The sequence below is a fragment of the Thunnus thynnus genome, chromosome 14, assembly GCF_963924715.1.
Source record: "Thunnus thynnus chromosome 14, fThuThy2.1, whole genome shotgun sequence".
NCBI lineage: Eukaryota > Metazoa > Chordata > Actinopteri > Scombriformes > Scombridae > Thunnus > Thunnus thynnus.
The window spans coordinates 3,204,062-3,227,196 of record NC_089530.1 but is presented as its reverse complement, the minus strand read 5'-3'; positions in this window follow the sequence as shown (position 1 = coordinate 3,227,196).

Genomic DNA, 23,135 nt, shown 5'->3' with positions numbered 1-23,135 from the left:
TGTGTATACAAATTGTGAATCTGGATAAAGTCTAGGTAGTGACACAGTATAGAATCACACCCCAACTTCAAAGCACTTTCCTTTGTTTTGTTCAAAGAATGTGGCTAAAGTTGAGGTGTATCTCTTACTGAGGTTTTCAATTCACACACAGATCACACATCTGAAGATGCAGTGGTCAATACAACTACCCCAACAACAAGCACTTACTGCATTGAGAACCAAAGTTAGTGTTTGTGTTAGGGTAATAATGATGACAGTCTAGACAGACATGACAAAAACTTGAATTGCCATCAATGTCATGAGAAATACACCCCAACTATATAGCACTTTCTTAATGTTGAAGTCAGAGAGTTGCTTAAGTTGAAGTGTATCTCTCACCGAAATTTGTCTCTGAATTAAAAAAGTGGTTTCTTCTTCTTCCATCCGCTTTGTAGAGATATATGTATGAAGGAATCTGTCCCAACCAAGACAACCCCAAAAACTAGCACTTATGAATGCAAGAATCATCAGTGGCTGTATTTGAGGTGATCTGAGAGTGATTTCCGCAAGAAATGTCTCCTCATATGTACAGTTACTTATGTCAATGAAAACTGCCCCAACAAGTGGCACTTACTGAATTGAACATTCAGTGCTCATGTCAGGGTAAAGCCAAAAACTCATCCAGTGCCAAAACAGCATTCATGTAACAACTGATTTAGAATGGGCGTTTGGAAAAATAGCTTGAAAGGAGCCTGGGAAATCAGAGGTCAGAAAAACTACCCCAACAAGTAGCACTTACTGCATTCAGGACCCAAGTCAGTGCTTCTGTTCAGGTAATGTTAGTGACCGATTCATACATTTCCCGTGTCATGTAAAACTGATGTGAAATGACTCTCTGCATTTATCTGATGATATGTCTGTTGAAGAACTCACAACCAAGACAACCCCAAAGAGAAGCACTTATGAAAACCAGAATCATCAGTGTCTCTGTTTGAGGTGATCTGAACGTGATTCCGATAGTACCTCTCTTCATTTGCAATCTGTAGCATTTGTCATGTGCAACCGCCCCAACAAGTAGCACTTACTGTAGTCAAAATACAAGGCAATGCTCAAGTTGGGCCAATAACTCAAACTCTCAGTGAAAAATCTTCTTTACTCATGAGGTTCCCTCGGAGTCTAGAGATGTTTCTTTCTGGCCTCTTCTGCGTTGCGTCCTGTTAGCAGTGAAAGTGGTGCACAGATTTGCCCATCTTAAATACACAGTGCTACCGTTCAACCCAATCCCGCCTTCATTTTCATCAAGTTTCAATGGCCGTGACAACGGTCAGTAAACAATCACATTCTTTGTACGTGAATAGACAACCGTCATCTCAAATTCATGCTGGCCGTTAGCAGATGTTGAGTGGTCAATTAGATTGCAGTGAGTTTGCATTGATGCAACACATTGCCACCTGGAGGACCTAGTTGACACTACATCAAAAGAACTGCAATCAATACAGAGAAGTAGAGTTAGCACTGAATGGCTACTTCAACAAAGGGGAAAAAAGATCCAAAAACTCATTCTGACATGGGGGGCATGTGTATACAAATTGTGAATCTGGATAAAGTCTAGGTAGTGACACAGTATAGAATCACACCCCAACTTCAAAGCACTTTCCTTTGTTTTGTTCAAAGAATGTGGCTAAAGTTGAGGTGTATCTCTTACTGAGGTTTTCAATTCACACACAGATCACACATCTGAAGATGCAGTGGTCAATACAACTACCCCAACAACAAGCACTTACTGCATTAAGAACCAAAGTTAGTGTTTGTGTTAGGGTAATAATGATGACAGTCTAGACAGACATGACAAAAACTTGAATTGCCATCAATGTCATGAGAAATACACCCCAACTATATAGCACTTTCTTAATGTTGAAGTCAGAGAGTTGCTTAAGTTGAAGTGTATCTCTCACCGAAATTTGTCTCTGAATTAAAAAAGTGGTTTCTTCTTCTTCCATCCGCTTTGTAGAGATATATGTATGAAGGAATCTGTCCCAACCAAGACAACCCCAAAAACTAGCACTTATGAATGCAAGAATCAACAGTGGCTGTATTTGAGGTGATCTGAGAGTGATTTCCGCAAGAAATGTCTCCTCATATGTACAGTTACTTATGTCAATGAAAACTGCCCCAACAAGTGGCACTTACTGAATTGAACATTCAGTGCTCATGTCAGGGTAAAACCAAAAACTCATCCATTGCCAAAACAGCATTCATGTAACAACTGATTTAGAATGGGCGTTTGGAAAAATAGCTTGAAAGGAGCCTGGGAAATCAGAGGTCAGAAAAACTACCCCAACAAGTAGCACTTACTGCATTCAGGACCCAAGTCAGTGCTTCTGTTCAGGTAATGTTAGTGACCGATTCATACATTTCCCGTGTCATGTAAAACTGATGTGAAATGACTCTCTGCATTTATCTGATGAGATGTCTGTTGAAGAACTCACAACCAAGACAACCCCAAAGAGAAGCACTTATGAAAACCAGAATCATCAGTGTCTCTGTTTGAGGTGATCTGAACGTGATTCCGATAGTACCTCTCTTCATTTGCAATCTGTAGCATTTGTCATGTGCAACCGCCCCAACAAGTAGCACTTACTGTAGTCAAAATACAAGGCAATGCTCAAGTTGGGCCAATAACTCAAACTCTCAGTGAAAAATCTTCTTTACTCATGAGGTTCCCTCGGAGTCTAGAGATGTTTCTTTCTGGCCTCTTCTGCGTTGCGTCCTGTTAGCAGTGAAAGTGGTGCACAGATTTGCCCATCTTAAATACACAGTGCTACCGTTCAACCCAACCCCGCCTTCATTTTCATCAAGTTTCAATGGCCGTGACAACGGTCAGTAAACAATCACATTCTTTGTACGTGAATAGACAACCGTCATCTCAAATTCATGCTGGCCGTTAGCAGATGTTGAGTGGTCAATTAGATTGCAGTGAGTTTGCATTGATGCAACACATTGCCACCTGGAGGACCTAGTTGACACTACATCAAAAGAACTGCAATCAATACAGAGAAGTAGAGTTAGCACTGAATGGCTACTTCAACAAAGGGGAAAAAAGATCCAAAAACTCATTCTGACATGGGGGGCATGTGTATACAAATTGTGAATCTGGATAAAGTCTAGGTAGTGACACAGTATAGAATCACACCCCAACTTCAAAGCACTTTCCTTTGTTTTGTTCAAAGAATGTGGCTAAAGTTGAGGTGTATCTCTTACTGAGGTTTTCAATTCACACACAGATCACACATCTGAAGATGCAGTGGTCAATACAACTACCCCAACAACAAGCACTTACTGCATTGAGAACCAAAGTTAGTGTTTGTGTTAGGGTAATAATGATGACAGTCTAGACAGACATGACAAAAACTTGAATTGCCATCAATGTCATGAGAAATACACCCCAACTATATAGCACTTTCTTAATGTTGAAGTCAGAGAGTTGCTTAAGTTGAAGTGTATCTCTCACCGAAATTTGTCTCTGAATTAAAAAAGTGGTTTCTTCTTCTTCCATCCGCTTTGTAGAGATATATGTATGAAGGAATCTGTCCCAACCAAGACAACCCCAAAAACTAGCACTTATGAATGCAAGAATCATCAGTGGCTGTATTTGAGGTGATCTGAGAGTGATTTCCGCAAGAAATGTCTCCTCATATGTACAGTTACTTATGTCAATGAAAACTGCCCCAACAAGTGGCACTTACTGAATTGAACATTCAGTGCTCATGTCAGGGTAAAACCAAAAACTCATCCATTGCCAAAACAGCATTCATGTAACAACTGATTTAGAATGGGCGTTTGGAAAAATAGCTTGAAAGGAGCCTGGGAAATCAGAGGTCAGAAAAACTACCCCAACAAGTAGCACTTACTGCATTCAGGACCCAAGTCAGTGCTTCTGTTCAGGTAATGTTAGTGACCGATTCATACATTTCCCGTGTCATGTAAAACTGATGTGAAATGACTCTCTGCATTACCTGATGATATGTCTGTTGAAGAACTCACAACCAAGACAACCCCAAAGAGAAGCACTTATGAAAACCAGAATCATCAGTGTCTCTGTTTGAGGTGATCTGAACGTGATTCCGATAGTACCTCTCTTCATTTGCAATCTGTAGCATTTGTCATGTGCAACCGCCCCAACAAGTAGCACTTACTGTAGTCAAAATACAAGGCAATGCTCAAGTTGGGCCAATAACTCAAACTCTCAGTGAAAAATCTTCTTTACTCATGAGGTTCCCTCGGAGTCTAGAGATGTTTCTTTCTGGCCTCTTCTGCGTTGCGTCCTGTTAGCAGTGAAAGTGGTGCACAGATTTGCCCATCTTAAATACACAGTGCTACCGTTCAACCCAACCCCGCCTTCATTTTCATCAAGTTTCAATGGCCGTGACAACGGTCAGTAAACAATCACATTCTTTGTACGTGAATAGACAACCGTCATCTCAAATTCATGCTGGCCGTTAGCAGATGTTGAGTGGTCAATTAGATTGCAGTGAGTTTGCATTGATGCAACACATTGCCACCTGGAGGACCTAGTTGACACTACATCAAAAGAACTGCAATCAATACAGAGAAGTAGAGTTAGCACTGAATGGCTACTTCAACAAAGGGGAAAAAAGATCCAAAAACTCATTCTGACATGGGGGGCATGTGTATACAAATTGTGAATCTGGATAAAGTCTAGGTAGTGACACAGTATAGAATCACACCCCAACTTCAAAGCACTTTCCTTTGTTTTGTTCAAAGAATGTGGCTAAAGTTGAGGTGTATCTCTTACTGAGGTTTTCAATTCACACACAGATCACACATCTGAAGATGCAGTGGTCAATACAACTACCCCAACAACAAGCACTTACTGCATTGAGAACCAAAGTTAGTGTTTGTGTTAGGGTAATAATGATGACAGTCTAGACAGACATGACAAAAACTTGAATTGCCATCAATGTCATGAGAAATACACCCCAACTATATAGCACTTTCTTAATGTTGAAGTCAGAGAGTTGCTTAAGTTGAAGTGTATCTCTCACCGAAATTTGTCTCTGAATTAAAAAAGTGGTTTCTTCTTCTTCCATCCGCTTTGTAGAGATATATGTATGAAGGAATCTGTCCCAACCAAGACAACCCCAAAAACTAGCACTTATGAATGCAAGAATCATCAGTGGCTGTATTTGAGGTGATCTGAGAGTGATTTCCGCAAGAAATGTCTCCTCATATGTACAGTTACTTATGTCAATGAAAACTGCCCCAACAAGTGGCACTTACTGAATTGAACATTCAGTGCTCATGTCAGGGTAAAACCAAAAACTCATCCATTGCCAAAACAGCATTCATGTAACAACTGATTTAGAATGGGCGTTTGGAAAAATAGCTTGAAAGGAGCCTGGGAAATCAGAGGTCAGAAAAACTACCCCAACAAGTAGCACTTACTGCATTCAGGACCCAAGTCAGTGCTTCTGTTCAGGTAATGTTAGTGACCGATTCATACATTTCCCGTGTCATGTAAAACTGATGTGAAATGACTCTCTGCATTACCTGATGATATGTCTGTTGAAGAACTCACAACCAAGACAACCCCAAAGAGAAGCACTTATGAAAACCAGAATCATCAGTGTCTCTGTTTGAGGTGATCTGAACGTGATTCCGATAGTACCTCTCTTCATTTGCAATCTGTAGCATTTGTCATGTGCAACCGCCCCAACAAGTAGCACTTACTGTAGTCAAAATACAAGGCAATGCTCAAGTTGGGCCAATAACTCAAACTCTCAGTGAAAAATCTTTACTCATGAGGTTCCCTCGGAGTCTAGAGATGTTTCTTTCTGGCCTCTTCTGCGTTGCGTCCTGTTAGCAGTGAAAGTGGTGCACAGATTTGCCCATCTTAAATACACAGTGCTACCGTTCAACCCAACCCCGCCTTCATTTTCATCAAGTTTCAATGGCCGTGACAACGGTCAGTAAACAATCACATTCTTTGTATGTGAATAGACAACCGTCATCTCAAATTCATGCTGGCCGTTAGCAGATGTTGAGTGGTCAATTAGATTGCAGTGAGTTTGCATTGATGCAACACATTGCCACCTGGAGGACCTAGTTGACACTACATCAAAAGAACTGCAATCAATACAGAGAAGTAGAGTTAGCACTGAATGGCTACTTCAACAAAGGGGAAAAAAGATCCAAAAACTCATTCTGACATGGGGGGCATGTGTATACAAATTGTGAATCTGGATAAAGTCTAGGTAGTGACACAGTATAGAATCACACCCCAACTTCAAAGCACTTTCCTTTGTTTTGTTCAAAGAATGTGGCTAAAGTTGAGGTGTATCTCTTACTGAGGTTTTCAATTCACACACAGATCACACATCTGAAGATGCAGTGGTCAATACAACTACCCCAACAACAAGCACTTACTGCATTGAGAACCAAAGTTAGTGTTTGTGTTAGGGTAATAATGATGACAGTCTAGACAGACATGACAAAAACTTGAATTGCCATCAATGTCATGAGAAATACACCCCAACTATATAGCACTTTCTTAATGTTGAAGTCAGAGAGTTGCTTAAGTTGAAGTGTATCTCTCACCGAAATTTGTCTCTGAATTAAAAAAGTGGTTTCTTCTTCTTCCATCCGCTTTGTAGAGATATATGTATGAAGGAATCTGTCCCAACCAAGACAACCCCAAAAACTAGCACTTATGAATGCAAGAATCATCAGTGGCTGTATTTGAGGTGATCTGAGAGTGATTTCCACAAGAAATGTCTCCTCATATGTACAGTTACTTATGTCAATGAAAACTGCCCCAACAAGTAGCACTTACTGAATTGAACATTCAGTGCTCATGTCAGGGTAAAACCAAAAACTCATCCATTGCCAAAACAGCATTCATGTAACAACTGATTTAGAATGGGCGTTTGGAAAAGTAGCTTGAAAGGAGCCTGGGAAATCAGAGGTCAGAAAAACTACCCCAACAAGTAGCACTTATTGCATTCAGGACCCAAGTCAGTGCTTCTGTTCAGGTAATGTTAGTGACCGATTCATACATTTCCCGTGTCATGTAAAACTGATGTGAAATGACTCTCTGCATTACCTGATGATATGTCTGTTGAAGAACTCACAACCAAGACAACCCCAAAGAGAAGCACTTATGAAAACCAGAATCATCAGTGTCTCTGTTTGAGGTGATCTGAACGTGATTCCGATAGTACCTCTCTTCATTTGCAATCTGTAGCATTTGTCATGTGCAACCGCCCCAACAAGTAGCACTTACTGTAGTCAAAATACAAGGCAATGCTCAAGTTGGGCCAATAACTCAAACTCTCAGTGAAAAATCTTCTTTACTCATGAGGTTCCCTCGGAGTCTAGAGATGTTTCTTTCTGACCTCTTCTGCGTTGCGTCCTGTTAGCAGTGAAAGTGGTGCACAGATTTGCCCATCTTAAATACACAGTGCTACCGTTCAACCCAACCCCGCCTTCATTTTCATCAAGTTTCAATGGCCGTGACAACGGTCAGTAAACAATCACATTCTTTGTACGTGAATAGACAACCGTCATCTCAAATTCATGCTGGCCGTTAGCAGATGTTGAGTGGTCAATTAGATTGCAGTGAGTTTGCATTGATGCAACACATTGCCACCTGGAGGACCTAGTTGACACTACATCAAAAGAACTGCAATCAATACAGAGAAGTAGAGTTAGCACTGAATGGCTACTTCAACAAAGGGGAAAAAAGATCCAAAAACTCATTCTGACATGGGGGGCATGTGTATACAAATTGTGAATCTGGATAAAGTCTAGGTAGTGACACAGTATAGAATCACACCCCAACTTCAAAGCACTTTCCTTTGTTTTGTTCAAAGAATGTGGCTAAAGTTGAGGTGTATCTCTTACTGAGGTTTTCAATTCACACACAGATCACACATCTGAAGATGCAGTGGTCAATACAACTACCCCAACAACAAGCACTTACTGCATTGAGAACCAAAGTTAGTGTTTGTGTTAGGGTAATAATGATGACAGTCTAGACAGACATGACAAAAACTTGAATTGCCATCAATGTCATGAGAAATACACCCCAACTATATAGCACTTTCTTAATGTTGAATTCAGAGAGTTGCTTAAGTTGAGGTGTATCTCTCACCGAAATTTGTCTCTGAATTAAAAAAGTGGTTTCTTCTTCTTCCATCCGCTTTGTAGAGATATATGTATGAAGGAATCTGTCCCAACCAAGACAACCCCAAAAACTAGCACTTATGAATGCAAGAATCATCAGTGGCTGTATTTGAGGTGATCTGAGAGTGATTTCCGCAAGAAATGTCTCCTCATATGTACAGTTACTTATGTCAATGAAAACTGCCCCAACAAGTAGCACTTACTGAATTGAACATTCAGTGCTCATGTCAGGGTAAAGCCAAAAACTCATCCAGTGCCAAAACAGCATTCATGTAACAACTGATTTAGAATGGGCGTTTGGAAAAATAGCTTGAAAGGAGCCTGGGAAATCAGAGGTCAGAAAAACTACCCCAACAAGTAGCACTTACTGCATTCAGGACCCAAGTCAGTGCTTCTGTTCAGGTAATGTTAGTGACCGATTCATACATTTCCCCGTGTCATGTAAAACTGATGTGAAATGACTCTCTGCATTACCTGATGATATGTCTGTTGAAGAACTCACAACCAAGACAACCCCAAAGAGAAGCACTTATGAAAACCAGAATCATCAGTGTCTCTGTTTGAGGTGATCTGAACGTGATTCCGATAGTACCTCTCTTCATTTGCAATCTGTAGCATTTGTCATGTGCAACCGCCCCAACAAGTAGCACTTACTGTAGTCAAAATACAAGGCAATGCTCAAGTTGGGCCAATAACTCAAATTCTCAGTGAAAAATCTTCTTTACTCATGAGGTTCCCTCGGAGTCTAGAGATGTTTCTTTCTGGCCTCTTCTGCGTTGCGTCCTGTTAGCAGTGAAAGTGGTGCACAGATTTGCCCATCTTAAATACACAGTGCTACCGTTCAACCCAACCCCGCCTTCATTTTCATCAAGTTTCAATGGCCGTGACAACGGTCAGTAAACAATCACATTCTTTGTACGTGAATAGACAACCGTCATCTCAAATTCATGCAGGCCGTTAGCAGATGTTGAGTGGTCAATTAGATTGCAGTGAGTTTGCATTGATGCAACACATTGCCACCTGGAGGACCTAGTTGACACTACATCAAAAGAACTGCAATCAATACAGAGAAGTAGAGTTAGCACTGAATGGCTACTTCAACAAAGGGGAAAAAAGATCCAAAAACTCATTCTGACATGGGGGGCATGTGTATACAAATTGTGAATCTGGATAAAGTCTAGGTAGTGACACAGTATAGAATCACACCCCAACTTCAAAGCACTTTCCTTTGTTTTGTTCAAAGAATGTGGCTAAAGTTGAGGTGTATCTCTTACTGAGGTTTTCAATTCACACACAGATCACACATCTGAAGATGCAGTGGTCAATACAACTACCCCAACAACAAGCACTTACTGCATTGAGAACCAAAGTTAGTGTTTGTGTTAGGGTAATAATGATGACAGTCTAGACAGACATGACAAAAACTTGAATTGCCATCAATGTCATGAAAAATACACCCCAACTATATAGCACTTTCTTAATGTTGAAGTCAGAGAGTTGCTTAAGTTGAAGTGTATCTCTCACCGAAATTTGTCTCTGAATTAAAAAAGTGGTTTCTTCTTCTTCCATCCGCTTTGTAGAGATATATGTATGAAGGAATCTGTCCCAACCAAGACAACCCCAAAAACTAGCACTTATGAATGCAAGAATCATCAGTGGCTGTATTTGAGGTGATCTGAGAGTGATTTCCACAAGAAATGTCTCCTCATATGTACAGTTACTTATGTCAATGAAAACTGCCCCAACAAGTGGCACTTACTGAATTGAACATTCAGTGCTCATGTCAGGGTAAAACCAAAAACTCATCCATTGCCAAAACAGCATTCATGTAACAACTGATTTAGAATGGGCGTTTGGAAAAATAGCTTGAAAGGAGCCTGGGAAATCAGAGGTCAGAAAAACTACCCCAACAAGTAGCACTTACTGCATTCAGGACCCAAGTCAGTGCTTCTGTTCAGGTAATGTTAGTGACCGATTCATACATTTCCCGTGTCATGTAAAACTGATGTGAAATGACTCTCTGCATTACCTGATGATATGTCTGTTGAAGAACTCACAACCAAGACAACCCCAAAGAGAAGCACTTATGAAAACCAGAATCATCAGTGTCTCTGTTTGAGGTGATCTGAACGTGATTCCGATAGTACCTCTCTTCATTTGCAATCTGTAGCATTTGTCATGTGCAACCGCCCCAACAAGTAGCACTTACTGTAGTCAAAATACAAGGCAATGCTCGAGTTGGGCCAATAACTCAAACTCTCAGTGAAAAATCTTCTTTACTCATGAGGTTCCCTCGGAGTCTAGAGATGTTTCTTTCTGACCTCTTCTGCGTTGCGTCCTGTTAGCAGTGAAAGTGGTGCACAGATTTGCCCATCTTAAATACACAGTGCTACCGTTCAACCCAACCCCGCCTTCATTTTCATCAAGTTTCAATGGCCGTGACAACGGTCAGTAAACAATCACATTCTTTGTACGTGAATAGACAACCGTCATCTCAAATTCATGCTGGCCGTTAGCAGATGTTGAGTGGTCAATTAGATTGCAGTGAGTTTGCATTGATGCAACACATTGCCACCTGGAGGACCTAGTTGACACTACATCAAAAGAACTGCAATCAATACAGAGAAGTAGAGTTAGCACTGAATGGCTACTTCAACAAAGGGGAAAAAAGATCCAAAAACTCATTCTGACATGGGGGGCATGTGTATACAAATTGTGAATCTGGATAAAGTCTAGGTAGTGATACAGTATAGAATCACACCCCAACTTCAAAGCACTTTCCTTTGTTTTGTTCAAAGAATGTGGCTAAAGTTGAGGTGTATCTCTTACTGAGGTTTTCAATTCACACACAGATCACACATCTGAAGATGCAGTGGTCAATACAACTACCCCAACAACAAGCACTTACTGCATTGAGAACCAAAGTTAGTGTTTGTGTTAGGGTAATAATGATGACAGTCTAGACAGACATGACAAAAACTTGAATTGCCATCAATGTCATGAGAAATACACCCCAACTATATAGCACTTTCTTACTGTTGAAGTCAGAGAGTTGCTTAAGTTGAAGTGTATCTCTCACCGAAATTTGTCTCTGAATTAAAAAAGTGGTTTCTTCTTCTTCCATCCGCTTTGTAGAGATATATGTATGAAGGAATCTGTCCCAACCAAGACAACCCCAAAAACTAGCACTTATGAATGCAAGAATCATCAGTGGCTGTATTTGAGGTGATCTGAGAGTGATTTCCGCAAGAAATGTCTCCTCATATGTACAGTTACTTATGTCAATGAAAACTGCCCCAACAAGTAGCACTTACTGAATTGAACATTCAGTGCTCATGTCAGGGTAAAGCCAAAAACTCATCCAGTGCCAAAACAGCATTCATGTAACAACTGATTTAGAATGGGCGTTTGGAAAAATAGCTTGAAAGGAGCCTGGGAAATCAGAGGTCAGAAAAACTACCCCAACAAGTAGCACTTACTGCATTCAGGACCCAAGTCAGTGCTTCTGTTCAGGTAATGTTAGTGACCGATTCATACATTTCCCGTGTCATGTAAAACTGATGTGAAATGACTCTCTGCATTTATCTGATGATATGTCTGTTGAAGAACTCTCAACCAAGACAACCCCAAAGAGAAGCACTTATGAAAACCAGAATCATCAGTGTCTCTGTTTGAGGTGATCTGAACGTGATTCCGATAGTACCTCTCTTCATTTGCAATCTGTAGCATTTGTCATGTGCAACCGCCCCAACAAGTAGCACTTACTGTAGTCAAAATACAAGGCAATGCTCAAGTTGGGCCAATAACTCAAACTCTCAGTGAAAAATCTTCTTTACTCATGAGGTTCCCTCGGAGTCTAGAGATGTTTCTTTCTGGCCTCTTCTGCGTTGCGTCCTGTTAGCAGTGAAAGTGGTGCACAGATTTGCCCATCTTAAATACACAGTGCTACCGTTCAACCCAACCCCGCCTTCATTTTCATCAAGTTTCAATGGCCGTGACAACGGTCAGTAAACAATCACATTCTTTGTACGTGAATAGACAACCGTCATCTCAAATTCATGCAGGCCGTTAGCAGATGTTGAGTGGTCAATTAGATTGCAGTGAGTTTGCATTGATGCAACACATTGCCACCTGGAGGACCTAGTTGACACTACATCAAAAGAACTGCAATCAATACAGAGAAGTAGAGTTAGCACTGAATGGCTACTTCAACAAAGGGGAAAAAAGATCCAAAAACTCATTCTGACATGGGGGGCATGTGTATACAAATTGTGAATCTGGATAAAGTCTAGGTAGTGACACAGTATAGAATCACACCCCAACTTCAAAGCACTTTCCTTTGTTTTGTTCAAAGAATGTGGCTAAAGTTGAGGTGTATCTCTTACTGAGGTTTTCAATTCACACACAGATCACACATCTGAAGATGCAGTGGTCAATACAACTACCCCAACAACAAGCACTTACTGCATTGAGAACCAAAGTTAGTGTTTGTGTTAGGGTAATAATGATGACAGTCTAGACAGACATGACAAAAACTTGAATTGCCATCAATGTCATGAGAAATACACCCCAACTATATAGCACTTTCTTAATGTTGAAGTCAGAGAGTTGCTTAAGTTGAAGTGTATCTCTCACCGAAATTTGTCTCTGAATTAAAAAAGTGGTTTCTTCTTCTTCCATCCGCTTTGTAGAGATATATGTATGAAGGAATCTGTCCCAACCAAGACAACCCCAAAAACTAGCACTTATGAATGCAAGAATCATCAGTGGCTGTATTTGAGGTGATCTGAGAGTGATTTCCGCAAGAAATGTCTCCTCATATGTACAGTTACTTATGTCAATGAAAACTGCCCCAACAAGTAGCACTTACTGAATTGAACATTCAGTGCTCATGTCAGGGTAAAGCCAAAAACTCATCCAGTGCCAAAACAGCATTCATGTAACAACTGATTTAGAATGGGCATTTGGAAAAATAGCTTGAAAGGAGCCTGGGAAATCAGAGGTCAGAAAAACTACCCCAACAAGTAGCACTTACTGCATTCAGGACCCAAGTCAGTGCTTCTGTTCAGGTAATGTTAGTGACCGATTCATACATTTCCCGTGTCATGTAAAACTGATGTGAAATGACTCTCTGCATTAATCTGATGATATGTCTGTTGAAGAACTCTCAACCAAGACAACCCCAAAGAGAAGCACTTATGAAAACCAGAATCATCAGTGTCTCTGTTTGAGGTGATCTGAACGTGATTCCGATAGTACCTCTCTTCATTTGCAATCTGTAGCATTTGTCATGTGCAACCGCCCCAACAAGTAGCACTTACTGTAGTCAAAATACAAGGCAATGCTCAAGTTGGGCCAATAACTCAAACTCTCAGTGAAAAATCTTCTTTACTCATGAGGTTCCCTCGGAGTCTAGAGATGTTTCTTTCTGACCTCTTCTGCGTTGCGTCCTGTTAGCAGTGAAAGTGGTGCACAGATTTGCCCATCTTAAATACACAGTGCTACCGTTCAACCCAACCCCGCCTTCATTTTCATCAAGTTTCAATGGCAGTGACAACGGTCAGTAAACAATCACATTCTTTGTACGTGAATAGACAACCGTCATCTCAAATTCATGCTGGCCGTTAGCAGATGTTGAGTGGTCAATTAGATTGCAGTGAGTTTGCATTGATGCAACACATTGCCACCTGGAGGACCTAGTTGACACTACATCAAAAGAACTGCAATCAATACAGAGAAGTAGAGTTAGCACTGAATGGCTACTTCAACAAAGGGGAAAAAAGATCCAAAAACTCATTCTGACATGGTGGGCATGTGTATACAAATTGTGAATCTGGATCAAGTCTAGGTAGTGACACAGTATAGAATCACACCCCAACTTCAAAGCACTTTCCTTTGTTTTGTTCAAAGAATGTGGCTAAAGTTGAGGTGTATCTCTTACTGAGGTTTTCAATTCACACACAGATCACACATCTGAAGATGCAGTGGTCAATACAACTACCCCAACAACAAGCACTTACTGCATTGAGAACCAAAGTTAGTGTTTGTGTTAGGGTAATAATGATGACAGTCTAGACAGACATGACAAAAACTTGAATTGCCATCAATGTCATGAGAAATACACCCCAACTATATAGCACTTTCTTAATGTTGAAGTCAGAGAGTTGCTTAAGTTGAAGTGTATCTCTCACCGAAATTTGTCTCTGACTTAAAAAAGTGGTTTCTTCTTCTTCCATCCGCTTTGTAGAGATATATGTATGAAGGAATCTGTCCCAACCAACAACCCCAAAAACTAGCACTTATGAATGCAAGAATCATCAGTGGCTGTATTTGAGGTGATCTGAGAGTGATTTCCGCAAGAAATGTCTCCTCATATGTACAGTTACTTATGTCAATGAAAACTGCCCCAACAAGTAGCACTTACTGAATTGAACATTCAGTGCTCATGTCAGGGTAAAGCCAAAAACTCATCCAGTGCCAAAACAGCATTCATGTAACAACTGATTTAGAATGGGCGTTTGGAAAAATAGCTTGAAAGGAGCCTGGGAAATCAGAGGTCAGAAAAACTACCCCAACAAGTAGCACTTACTGCATTCAGGACCCAAGTCAGTGCTTCTGTTCAGGTAATGTTAGTGACTGATTCATACATTTCCCGTGTCATGTAAAACTGATGTGAAATGACTCTCTGCATTTATCTGATGATATGTCTGTTGAAGAACTCACAACCAAGACAACCCCAAAGAGAAGCACTTATGAAAACCAGAATCATCAGTGTCTCTGTTTGAGGTGATCTGAACGTGATTCCGATAGTACCTCTCTTCATTTGCAATCTGTAGCATTTGTCATGTGCAACCGCCCCAACAAGTAGCACTTACTGTAGTCAAAATACAAGGCAATGCTCAAGTTGGGCCAATAACTCAAACTCTCAGTGAAAAATCTTCTTTACTCATGAGGTTCCCTCGGAGTCTAGAGATGTTTCTTTCTGACCTCTTCTGCGTTGCGTCCTGTTAGCAGTGAAAGTGGTGCACAGATTTGCCCATCTTAAATACACAGTGCTACCGTTCAACCCAACCCCGCCTTCATTTTCATCAAGTTTCAATGGCAGTGACAACGGTCAGTAAACAATCACATTCTTTGTACGTGAATAGACAACCGTCATCTCAAATTCATGCTGGCCGTTAGCAGATGTTGAGTGGTCAATTAGATTGCAGTGAGTTTGCATTGATGCAACACATTGCCACCTGGAGGACCTAGTTGACACTACATCAAAAGAACTGCAATCAATACAGAGAAGTAGAGTTAGCACTGAATGGCTACTTCAACAAAGGGGAAAAAAGATCCAAAAACTCATTCTGACATGGTGGGCATGTGTATACAAATTGTGAATCTGGATCAAGTCTAGGTAGTGACACAGTATAGAATCACACCCCAACTTCAAAGCACTTTCCTTTGTTTTGTTCAAAGAATGTGGCTAAAGTTGAGGTGTATCTCTTACTGAGGTTTTCAATTCACACACAGATCACACATCTGAAGATGCAGTGGTCAATACAACTACCCCAACAACAAGCACTTACTGCATTGAGAACCAAAGTTAGTGTTTGTGTTAGGGTAATAATGATGACAGTCTAGACAGACATGACAAAAACTTGAATTGCCATCAATGTCATGAGAAATACACCCCAACTATATAGCACTTTCTTAATGTTGAAGTCAGAGAGTTGCTTAAGTTGAAGTGTATCTCTCACCGAAATTTGTCTCTGACTTAAAAAAGTGGTTTCTTCTTCTTCCATCCGCTTTGTAGAGATATATGTATGAAGGAATCTGTCCCAACCAACAACCCCAAAAACTAGCACTTATGAATGCAAGAATCATCAGTGGCTGTATTTGAGGTGATCTGAGAGTGATTTCCGCAAGAAATGTCTCCTCATATGTACAGTTACTTATGTCAATGAAAACTGCCCCAACAAGTAGCACTTACTGAATTGAACATTCAGTGCTCATGTCAGGGTAAAGCCAAAAACTCATCCAGTGCCAAAACAGCATTCATGTAACAACTGATTTAGAATGGGCGTTTGGAAAAATAGCTTGAAAGGAGCCTGGGAAATCAGAGGTCAGAAAAACTACCCCAACAAGTAGCACTTACTGCATTCAGGACCCAAGTCAGTGCTTCTGTTCAGGTAATGTTAGTGACTGATTCATACATTTCCCGTGTCATGTAAAACTGATGTGAAATGACTCTCTGCATTTATCTGATGATATGTCTGTTGAAGAACTCACAACCAAGACAACCCCAAAGAGAAGCACTTATGAAAACCAGAATCATCAGTGTCTCTGTTTGAGGTGATCTGAACGTGATTCCGATAGTACCTCTCTTCATTTGCAATCTGTAGCATTTGTCATGTGCAACCGCCCCAACAAGTAGCACTTACTGTAGTCAAAATACAAGGCAATGCTCAAGTTGGGCCAATAACTCAAACTCTCAGTGAAAAATCTTTACTCATGAGGTTCCCTCGGAGTCTAGAGATGTTTCTTTCTGGCCTCTTCTGCGTTGGGTCCTGTTAGCAGTGAAAGTGGTGCACAGATTTGCCCATCTTAAATACACAGTGCTACCGTTCAACCCAACCCCGCCTTCATTTTCATCAAGTTTCAATGGCCGTGACAACGGTCAGTAAACAATCACATTCTTTGTACGTGAATAGACAACCGTCATCTCAAATTCATGCTGGCCGTTAGCAGATGTTGAGTGGTCAATTAGATTGCAGTGAGTTTGCATTGATGCAACACATTGCCACCTGGAGGACCTAGTTGACACTACATCAAAAGAACTGCAATCAATACAGAGAAGTAGAGTTAGCACTGAATGGCTACTTCAACAAAGGGGAAAAAAGATCCAAAAACTCATTCTGACATGGGGGGCATGTGTATACAAATTGTGAATCTGGATAAAGTCTAGGTAGTGACACAGTATAGAATCACACCCCAACTTCAAAGCACTTTCCTTTGTTTTGTTCAAAGAATGTGGCTAAAGTTGAGGTGTATCTCTTACTGAGGTTTTCAATTCACACACAGATCACACATCTGAAGATGCAGTGGTCAATACAACTACCCCAACAACAAGCACTTACTGCATTGAGAACCAAAGTTAGTGTTTGTGTTAGGGTAATAATGATGACAGTCTAGACAGACATGACAAAAACTTGAATTGCCATCAATGTCATGAGAAATACACCCCAACTATATAGCACTTTCTTAATGTTGAAGTCAGAGAGTTGCTTAAGTTGAAGTGTATCTCTCACCGAAATTTGTCTCTGACTTAAAAAAGTGGTTTCTTCTTCTTCCATCCGCTTTGTAGAGATATATGTATGAAGGAATCTGTCCCAACCAACAACCCCAAAAACTAGCACTTATGAATGCAAGAATCATCAGTGGCTGTATTTGAGGTGATCTGAGAGTGATTTCCGCAAGAAATGTCTCCTCATATGTACAGTTACTTATGTCAATGAAAACTGCCCCAACAAGTAGCACTTACTGAATTGAACATTCAGTGCTCATGTCAGGGTAAAGCCAAAAACTCATCCAGTGCCAAAACAGCATTCATGTAACAACTGATTTAGAATGGGCGTTTGGAAAAATAGCTTGAAAGGAGCCTGGGAAATCAGAGGTCAGAAAAACTACCCCAACAAGTAGCACTTACTGCATTCAGGACCCAAGTCAGTGCTTCTGTTCAGGTAATGTTAGTGACTGATTCATACATTTCCCGTGTCATGTAAAACTGATGTGAAATGACTCTCTGCATTTATCTGATGATATGTCTGTTGAAGAACTCACAACCAAGACAACCCCAAAGAGAAGCACTTATGAAAACCAGAATCATCAGTGTCTCTGTTTGAGGTGATCTGAACGTGATTCCGATAGTACCTCTCTTCATTTGCAATCTGTAGCATTTGTCATGTGCAACCGCCCCAACAAGTAGCACTTACTGTAGTCAAAATACAAGGCAATGCTCAAGTTGGGCCAATAACTCAAACTCTCAGTGAAAAATCTTCTTTACTCATGAGGTTCCCTCGGAGTCTAGAGATGTTTCTTTCTGACCTCTTCTGCGTTGCGTCCTGTTAGCAGTGAAAGTGGTGCACAGATTTGCCCATCTTAAATACACAGTGCTACCGTTCAACCCAACCCCGCCTTCATTTTCATCAAGTTTCAATGGCAGTGACAACGGTCAGTAAACAATCACATTCTTTGTACGTGAATAGACAACCGTCATCTCAAATTCATGCTGGCCGTTAGCAGATGTTGAGTGGTCAATTAGATTGCAGTGAGTTTGCATTGATGCAACACATTGCCACCTGGAGGACCTAGTTGACACTACATCAAAAGAACTGCAATCAATACAGAGAAGTAGAGTTAGCACTGAATGGCTACTTCAACAAAGGGGAAAAAAGATCCAAAAACTCATTCTGACATGGTGGGCATGTGTATACAAATTGTGAATCTGGATCAAGTCTAGGTAGTGACACAGTATAGAATCACACCCCAACTTCAAAGCACTTTCCTTTGTTTTGTTCAAAGAATGTGGCTAAAGTTGAGGTGTATCTCTTACTGAGGTTTTCAATTCACACACAGATCACACATCTGAAGATGCAGTGGTCAATACAACTACCCCAACAACAAGCACTTACTGCATTGAGAACCAAAGTTAGTGTTTGTGTTAGGGTAATAATGATGACAGTCTAGACAGACATGACAAAAACTTGAATTGCCATCAATGTCATGAGAAATACACCCCAACTATATAGCACTTTCTTAATGTTGAAGTCAGAGAGTTGCTTAAGTTGAAGTGTATCTCTCACCGAAATTTGTCTCTGACTTAAAAAAGTGGTTTCTTCTTCTTCCATCCGCTTTGTAGAGATATATGTATGAAGGAATCTGTCCCAACCAACAACCCCAAAAACTAGCACTTATGAATGCAAGAATCATCAGTGGCTGTATTTGAGGTGATCTGAGAGTGATTTCCGCAAGAAATGTCTCCTCATATGTACAGTTACTTATGTCAATGAAAACTGCCCCAACAAGTAGCACTTACTGAATTGAACATTCAGTGCTCATGTCAGGGTAAAGCCAAAAACTCATCCAGTGCCAAAACAGCATTCATGTAACAACTGATTTAGAATGGGCGTTTGGAAAAATAGCTTGAAAGGAGCCTGGGAAATCAGAGGTCAGAAAAACTACCCCAACAAGTAGCACTTACTGCATTCAGGACCCAAGTCAGTGCTTCTGTTCAGGTAATGTTAGTGACCGATTCATACATTTCCCGTGTCATGTAAAACTGATGTGAAATGACTCTCTGCATTTATCTGATGATATGTCTGTTGAAGAACTCACAACCAAGACAACCCCAAAGAGAAGCACTTATGAAAACCAGAATCATCAGTGTCTCTGTTTGAGGTGATCTGAACGTGATTCCGATAGTACCTCTCTTCATTTGCAATCTGTAGCATTTGTCATGTGCAACCGCCCCAACAAGTAGCACTTACTGTAGTCAAAATACAAGGCAATGCTCAAGTTGGGCCAATAACTCAAACTCTCAGTGAAAAATCTTTACTCATGAGGTTCCCTCGGAGTCTAGAGATGTTTCTTTCTGGCCTCTTCTGCGTTGCGTCCTGTTAGCAGTGAAAGTGGTGCACAGATTTGCCCATCTTAAATACACAGTGCTACCGTTCAACCCAACCCCGCCTTCATTTTCATCAAGTTTCAATGGCCGTGACAACGGTCAGTAAACAATCACATTCTTTGTACGTGAATAGACAACCGTCATCTCAAATTCATGCTGGCCGTTAGCAGATGTTGAGTGGTCAATTAGATTGCAGTGAGTTTGCATTGATGCAACACATTGCCACCTGGAGGACCTAGTTGACACTACATCAAAAGAACTGCAATCAATACAGAGAAGTAGAGTTAGCACTGAATGGCTACTTCAACAAAGGGGAAAAAAGATCCAAAAACTCATTCTGACATGGGGGGCATGTGTATACAAATTGTGAATCTGGATAAAGTCTAGGTAGTGACACAGTATAGAATCACACCCCAACTTCAAAGCACTTTCCTTTGTTTTGTTCAAAGAATGTGGCTAAAGTTGAGGTGTATCTCTTACTGAGGTTTTCAATTCACACACAGATCACACATCTGAAGATGCAGTGGTCAATACAACTACCCCAACAACAAGCACTTACTGCATTGAGAACCAAAGTTAGTGTTTGTGTTAGGGTAATAATGATGACAGTCTAGACAGACATGACAAAAACTTGAATTGCCATCAATGTCATGAGAAATACACCCCAACTATATAGCACTTTCTTAATGTTGAAGTCAGAGAGTTGCTTAAGTTGAAGTGTATCTCTCACCGAAATTTGTCTCTGAATTAAAAAAGTGGTTTCTTCTTCTTCCATCCGCTTTGTAGAGATATATGTATGAAGGAATCTGTCCCAACCAAGACAACCCCAAAAACTAGCACTTATGAATGCAAGAATCATCAGTGGCTGTATTTGAGGTGATCTGAGAGTGATTTCCGCAAGAAATGTCTCCTCATATGTACAGTTACTTATGTCAATGAAAACTGCCCCAACAAGTAGCACTTACTGAATTGAACATTCAGTGCTCATGTCAGGGTAAAGCCAAAAACTCATCCAGTGCCAAAACAGCATTCATGTAACAACTGATTTAGAATGGGCGTTTGGAAAAATAGCTTGAAAGGAGCCTGGGAAATCAGAGGTCAGAAAAACTACCCCAACAAGTAGCACTTACTGCATTCAGGACCCAAGTCAGTGCTTCTGTTCAGGTAATGTTAGTGACCGATTCATACATTTCCCGTGTCATGTAAAACTGATGTGAAATGACTCTCTGCATTACCTGATGATATGTCTGTTGAAGAACTCACAACCAAGACAACCCCAAAGAGAAGCACTTATGAAAACCAGAATCATCAGTGTCTCTGTTTGAGGTGATCTGAACGTGATTCCGATAGTACCTCTCTTCATTTGCAATCTGTAGCATTTGTCATGTGCAACCGCCCCAACAAGTAGCACTTACTGTAGTCAAAATACAAGGCAATGCTCAAGTTGGGCCAATAACTCAAACTCTCAGTGAAAAATCTTCTTTACTCATGAGGTTCCCTCGGAGTCTAGAGATGTTTCTTTCTGGCCTCTTCTGCGTTGCGTCCTGTTAGCAGTGAAAGTGGTGCACAGATTTACCCATCTTAAATACACAGTGCTACCGTTCAACCCAACCCCGCCTTCATTTTCATCAAGTTTCAATGGCCGTGACAACGGTCAGTAAACAATCACATTCTTTGTACGTGAATAGACAACCGTCATCTCAAATTCATGCAGGCCGTTAGCAGGTGTTGAGTGGTCAATTAGATTGCAGTGAGTTTGCATTGATGCAACACATTGCCACCTGGAGGACCTAGTTGACACTACATCAAAAGAACTGCAATCAATACAGAGAAGTAGAGTTAGCACTGAATGGCTACTTCAACAAAGGGGAAAAAAGATCCAAAAACTCATTCTGACATGGTGGGCATGTGTATACAAATTGTGAATCTGGATCAAGTCTAGGTAGTGACACAGTATAGAATCACACCCCAACTTCAAAGCACTTTCCTTTGTTTTGTTCAAAGAATGTGGCTAAAGTTGAGGTGTATCTCTTACTGAGGTTTTCAATTCACACACAGATCACACATCTGAAGATGCAGTGGTCAATACAACTACCCCAACAACAAGCACTTACTGCATTGAGAACCAAAGTTAGTGTTTGTGTTAGGGTAATAATGATGACAGTCTAGACAGACATGACAAAAACTTGAATTGCCATCAATGTCATGAGAAATACACCCCAACTATATAGCACTTTCTTAATGTTGAAGTCAGAGAGTTGCTTAAGTTGAAGTGTATCTCTCACCGAAATTTGTCTCTGACTTAAAAAAGTGGTTTCTTCTTCTTCCATCCGCTTTGTAGAGATATATGTATGAAGGAATCTGTCCCAACCAACAACCCCAAAAACTAGCACTTATGAATGCAAGAATCATCAGTGGCTGTATTTGAGGTGATCTGAGAGTGATTTCCGCAAGAAATGTCTCCTCATATGTACAGTTACTTATGTCAATGAAAACTGCCCCAACAAGTAGCACTTACTGAATTGAACATTCAGTGCTCATGTCAGGGTAAAGCCAAAAACTCATCCAGTGCCAAAACAGCATTCATGTAACAACTGATTTAGAATGGGCGTTTGGAAAAATAGCTTGAAAGGAGCCTGGGAAATCAGAGGTCAGAAAAACTACCCCAACAAGTAGCACTTACTGCATTCAGGACCCAAGTCAGTGCTTCTGTTCAGGTAATGTTAGTGACCGATTCATACATTTCCCGTGTCATGTAAAACTGATGTGAAATGACTCTCTGCATTTATCTGATGATATGTCTGTTGAAGAACTCTCAACCAAGACAACCCCAAAGAGAAGCACTTATGAAAACCAGAATCATCAGTGTCTCTGTTTGAGGTGATCTGAACGTGATTCCGATAGTACCTCTCTTCATTTGCAATCTGTAGCATTTGTCATGTGCAACCGCCCCAACAAGTAGCACTTACTGTAGTCAAAATACAAGGCAATGCTCAAGTTGGGCCAATAACTCAAACTCTCAGTGAAAAATCTTCTTTACTCATGAGGTTCCCTCGGAGTCTAGAGATGTTTCTTTCTGGCCTCTTCTGCGTTGCGTCCTGTTAGCAGTGAAAGTGGTGCACAGATTTGCCCATCTTAAATACACAGTGCTACCGTTCAACCCAACCCCGCCTTCATTTTCATCAAGTTTCAATGGCAGTGACAACGGTCAGTAAACAATCACATTCTTTGTACGTGAATAGACAACCGTCATCTCAAATTCATGCTGGCCGTTAGCAGA